Raw genomic sequence first — 6,000 nt, 5'->3', positions numbered from 1 at the left:
ACGAGGTACATTTCGTACTCCGAGTGACGGAATGTGTCTCAATTCCCCAGTCACCGACACTCCGGATTATCCATGATGGAGTTAGGTTTTAGCTGTAGTTTCATGTGCATTCATCCTATATTGAGTTGTGCATTTCGACTCCTCGGCCATCATGCCTCGGTATGCGTGATTGGTGGCACGAAGATCGAGACATGCATATATCTGTGCAAATACATTGCTATGCCCCTTTCCTGCTCTCTGTTGCAGCAAAACGAAGAATCAGCAACCTTTCGGGGCTTGGCACGCATTTCAAGAACAGGTGTAAACAGAGGCTAATTGGGGCATTCCGGTGGATTTCCGCGCAAGACAATCCGGACATGCATCATCCATCAGAAGCAAGGCAGTCCCTGGCTTGCACGCCAGTTTTATTTGCTTTCTTAGTTAATTCATTAATTAATTAGAATTTTGTAATATTTTGGACTGTAATATTCTTTTTATTCGGGCCTGTAATATTCGGACTGTATTATTTATTCGGACCCTCTGTGCGAGGGTACAACTGTAATAAGTGTGCGTGAGTGTGATGTATGTCTTCCAACCCCACGTCTTTCTCCCTTTTATTTATCCGCTTTTGATGGTTAGATTAGGGCATGTTTAAATTAGCATACAGTATGACAGCATGTTTGCATCATTCATCTGTATTGCATGCACCGGGCTCGGCGCATCATACTAACTGCATCGTACTTTCAATTTCAAAGTTGAATACATGATAGTTGTAACATTTCATATACCATCTTAGAACAGCCGAGCCTGCTATAGTCTGCATTTTTGCATGTGTTGCATTAGGCATTTTTGTATACTTAGGATCATGCGTGATTTCTAATAAAGTTTCTATTTTGGCTTGGAGTACTCGGTAAGCTTTATGCTTTAGCATCCTTGCACGCGTGTGAGTGAATGCCATGAATAGCATGCTTACCATGAGGCTAATTGCTTATATGATATAACTGCCTGAATGCCTGTGGGTGAAGGTTGGGTTATTTGAATTGGAATAAATCATCAAATGTTTCAAGCCTACCTGCGGGTAGCAAAACCTCTTTCAAAAACAAACATAAAATGTTTTGTTCCAATTCAGGCGATCCAGTCTATACTTGTATGTTGTTCCTCCCGGGGCGTTCGGGGGACGTCTACAGTTTCTGGCGACTCTGCTGGGGATTTAGAGAACTTGACTCGAACTCGTGATATCTGTTTTTGACTATACTTGTGTGTTTCTTTGCATTGCATTTGCATTGGTGCGCCTAGGACACCGTGTTTGCCATCTGCTATTCCTGAACGGTTTGCCGGAGGCTTGTCTTGTCAAGGCATGACCATAAGGCTGACCGGTTGTGGGCTCTGCCAGTATGGGAACACAAACCCCGGTTTTACCGGGGCACCCTCTTTGACCATTCGACCTAGTGCATATTCGGATCCATAGTGACCATTCCAAATTAGGACAGGTTGCTTACCCGTTTATAGGTTGTTTGAAACCGCTGCGTGCGTAATGAAACCCTAGCTCCTGACAAAATAGGACAGGGAAACCCTACCCCAACATAGGGGTGTTTTGGCTCTCACTTATCTGTTATGTGCTTTAGAGTGCGTCTCTACAGGAATGCATGTATCAGTATATGAGTTTGGGCATCAAGCCTGCGGGCTTCAGTTCAGTATTGACGGTATCAGGCCTGCGGGCATCAGATCACTATATGAGTTCGAGTATCAGGCCTGCGGGCATCAGTTCAGTATTGACAGCATCAAGCCTGCGGGCATCAGTTCAGTATTGTTGGCATCAGGCCTGCGGGCATCAGTTTCGGTATCACGGATATCAGGCCTACGGGCATCAGCCAGTATTTGAGGATTAGTTATCTGCGGATATCAGATTCTGTTTTAGGGGACAGTGATACAGGGATAATAATCAGTGTTTGAGGACAGTGTGTTATTCAGCTTATTGACTGTGTGTTGATTATGCCTGACTGTGCGTCTTGCATTTTATTTTGAGCTGTTGTGCTGTCTGTTTATCTGTTTATTTATTTCCTTTTCGCTTTATTTATCTTTTGCTAGGTCAGTTTTAGCACGATTGCTTCCAACCCAGCAGGCATTCCCCAAGCACCTTGGACACGAGGTCGTCGACTCCATCGATCTGAGGATCTAATCGACGGACAGCCAGTGTTTCATTCTCTACCCCTTGTTACCAGAAGGAAGCCGAAAAAGCGCAGTACATCTGAACAGAGATCATCAGAACGGTGGTTTCCCCCATCAGCGGATAGTTGGATTGAGATCCCCACTGAGATAGATATGCCAGTAGTTCAGACAAATCGAAACAGTATGACGGCGCCAACGGGAGTTGAGGAAATGATGCGCCAAATGCAGGAAACCATGCGGGCCATGCAACAGGATGCCGTCCGCCGGGATGAACTCGCTAAGCAACAATCCGAGATTATGACCCAGCAAGCTGAGCTGATTGCCCGACTGCAACAGCAGAATACAGCATCTGCTTCACACCAAATCCCTCCTCCGGCAGGGGCTCTGTTACCTGAGCAGGCACCTACTGTTCAGAACGCCCCACCAAATGCCCAGAATACCCTGCCGGATGTCCAAAATTTACAAGAGGACACGAGTCTTCCAACGGGGCCAGCTCCGCCCCCGCTTCCACCACAACTGTCCAAGGTCCATGCACCCAATCACCCGGACTATCCCTTCGAGGTCGAGGTTGATCTTACAGCTCTGAAATTGAGCAAACTGGAAAAGCTCTTTAAGAAATCCCAAGGGGTCAAGGCTATGCCGGATATCGAAGATGGATATACCGAGGAGGCCGTAACACTCCCCGATAGGTTCAAAATGCCACAAATCGACCGTTTTGACGGGACCGGCGACCCCATGGTCCATATCCGACTGTTTGCGGATGTCTTGCGGCCAATGGGCCTTACACGACCACAGAAGCTCTCACTATTCGGCCGAACCCTGTCGGGTGTGGCCTCCCATTGGTACGCAAGATTACAAGATGAAGTGAAGAAGAATTGGGACGAAATGGCTGAGGCCTTTGTCGCGCAATATTCGTACAACACTCAGATCGAGGTCACAACCCGTGATCTTGAAACGACGAGGCAAGAGCCCAAGAAATCTTTCTCAGACTTTGTGATCCGATGGAGGGCAAAGGCGTCAACGATGACTTTAAGGCCTACTGACAAAGATCAAATTCGGATGATTGTGCGCAATCTCCACCCGAAGTTAATGCAAAGAATGATTGTAGTCCCCTTCCCTACTTTCGCAGATTTACATGATATGGGGGTGCAAATCGAAGATGCAATGAAACAAGGCCTGTTCGACCACGACAGAGAACAACCGAGGAGGACCTTCAACCGCAACAACAACACAGGCCCGAGTGGCGCTGCAAACACGAGAGCCTCGGAAGTTGGTATGGTCACCACCACTCCCCCTCCCCCTCCAAGGCCCATGACTGCCACACCCTTCTCCGGCGCGTCCGGAAGCAACGCACAAAACAGATTCCAACCGCGGGGCCAAAGAACCTTTACCCCACTATATATGCCCCTGACCAAAGTTCTGGGAATACTGATCAGAAAGAATCATTTAAAACCCCTGGAACCAAAGCCATTACCAAATCCACTCCCTCCCTCTTACGACCCGTCAAAGTACTGTGCATATCACCAACAACACGGTCATGACACCGACCGTTGTTACAGACTGCGTCATGAGATCCAAGATCTTATTGACAAACAGGTGATCGCGCCTCCTGATCAACCCAATGTCACAACCAACCCTCTCCCACCACATAACCAAGCTCCTCCTCCCAAAAGAATTAACTTTATCCAGACTGGGGTCGCATCTTACGATCCTAGCGTCTATATTACGCCCACCCACTTACCCAAGTCGGAGGTGCTCCTCCCCGACAGCACTGATTTCTTGTGCATGGTGGACATCTCCAAAACCCAACCAGAACCGGTGGTGGTGACCGTCGAAGACAGGACATGGCAGATTTTGGAGGAGAATGAGATTGTTAAATCTGGGACTGGGCAGAATTTTGTCGGGGGAGCCTATGATCCAAGCAAGTACATCCTATCAACGAGCCGAATTGGGCTAAGTGTAGAATTGCCAGAGACAGGAGAACTATGCATGATCCGGGGGGATGGATCTGGGCTATGGGCAGATAATCTGACAGCCGTCGAAGAAGACTTTGCTAACTTGCAATTTCTCGAGGACCAGGAACTGGGGGATGCGTCGATTAACTGGTATGATTATGAGGGATCTGAGGAGGCCACTGAATGGCTCGAAGATCAACCGGATGTGGTGGGGGAAGCCCAACCAGAACAGAGCCCGGCAGGGGCAGAAATATCAGTTGTGGCCGGAACGGCCGAAAGTCAAGTTGTATCGCCGGAGAGCGCCGGTGTTAAGAATTCCGCTCAAGACATGGGCATTGTAGATACAGGAATTGTTAAACAACCAGCTGTACTGATGCAGTTGGAACAAGAAAAGTTTGAGGCTACTGAGAGAGCCAGGAAGGCAAAGGGCCCTGAGGGGACTGAAAGTGCTGTGTGCACGAAAATGGAGAATGCTGCGAGCGTATGGACAGAGAGCACTGAGAGTGCGAGTGGACGGAAGCCAGACAGGTGTCTGTTGGCTGCCAGCGGAATGTGGTGGGAAGATGACGATTTGTGTCTTGCCCACACGGATGAAGACTGGGGGAATAACCAATCGGATGACACTTGGTACCTCGATGAGGTTGACCATATGACGAGAAGTGGGCGGTATTTCAAACCCCCACACCTGGACCAACCCGAGGCATCCGGGAAAGATAGAGAAGCAGAGAAACAGAAGGAGAAGCAGATTGAAGAGGAAGCTGTGCTGAAACAATTAAAGAAGATACAAGCAGACATCTCCATCTGGGGATTGCTAATGGCATCACGAGTACACAGAGAAGCTGTCCTATCTGCTATGGACAAGTCCAAACTCTCCATAGACACCACACTTGAACAGCTGGTTGGGCTGGTTTTTTCGGGAGGAGGTTCCCCAGCATTAACCTTTTCGGACAAGGAGCTACCGCCTGAGGGCACAAGTCATAACAAACCTCTCTATATTTCTGTGGAATGTAGAGATAAGTGGATACCGGTGGTACTTGTTGATACCGGGTCTGCGATTAATGTCTGCCCGACCAGAACGGCATATGCAATCGGGTTAAAACCCGCAGACTTCGTTCCAACTACCCAAGTGATCAGAGCATACGACAATACCAGCAGAGAAGTGATGGGGACTGTTAAAATTCAAACCAAGGTTGGTCCAGGACAACACAGCATTGAATTTCATATCTTGGACGTTCTCGCAACCTTTAACCTACTTTTGGGGCGACCGTGGTTGCACCAGGTCAAAGCAGTCTCTTCCACTCTACATCAAATGCTAAAGTACCCCCACGGGAAAGGGGTAGCAATCGTTTTCGGGAATTCATCAATCCATCCACCGCCGGAAGTGTCCACACCTGTCTTGGAAATCGAGCACGGCACGGAGGATGTGTTTTTGTCGGGGTTCACTTTGGCCGAGGCTCAAGTGGTTCAGAATGTCATGGCTGTGAATGAGGGCATGTATGTTAGTGCACAATCTATCTACCTCATGAACAAGCTAAAACATACCCCCGGGATGGGATTAGGGAGAAGCGGCCGGAAGGGCGTCTCAGTATTGGCCGAAGTGCCACACAACCCCCACGCCTTTGGACTGGGGTTATCTGCCCACCAAAGAGGATTGGGTGAGAAAAGGGAAAGAAATGGCCGGAAGGGCCATAGCAAAGAAGGCCGGGAAGCCGTTTGAGTTAATGCACAGGCCCATCTGGGGTACCCTAAACGGACGTTTCGTCCGGGAGGGGGAAGATTTTCCATTCTGCGGCTTCCCGGAGCCATGGCTAAACGCGGAGGGGGAGCGCGTGCCTGGTTTTGAAATCTTCTTCGACATACAATTATCTGGGGATGACGTTGCCGAAGTGCAGACAGA

This window comes from Camellia sinensis, chromosome 4, assembly GCF_055761805.1.
Source record: "Camellia sinensis isolate YWXY chromosome 4, ASM5576180v1, whole genome shotgun sequence".
NCBI classification, from domain to species: Eukaryota; Viridiplantae; Streptophyta; class Magnoliopsida; order Ericales; family Theaceae; genus Camellia; species Camellia sinensis.
The sequence above is the reverse complement of the archived record's forward strand: the minus strand, read 5'-3'. Positions refer to the sequence as shown.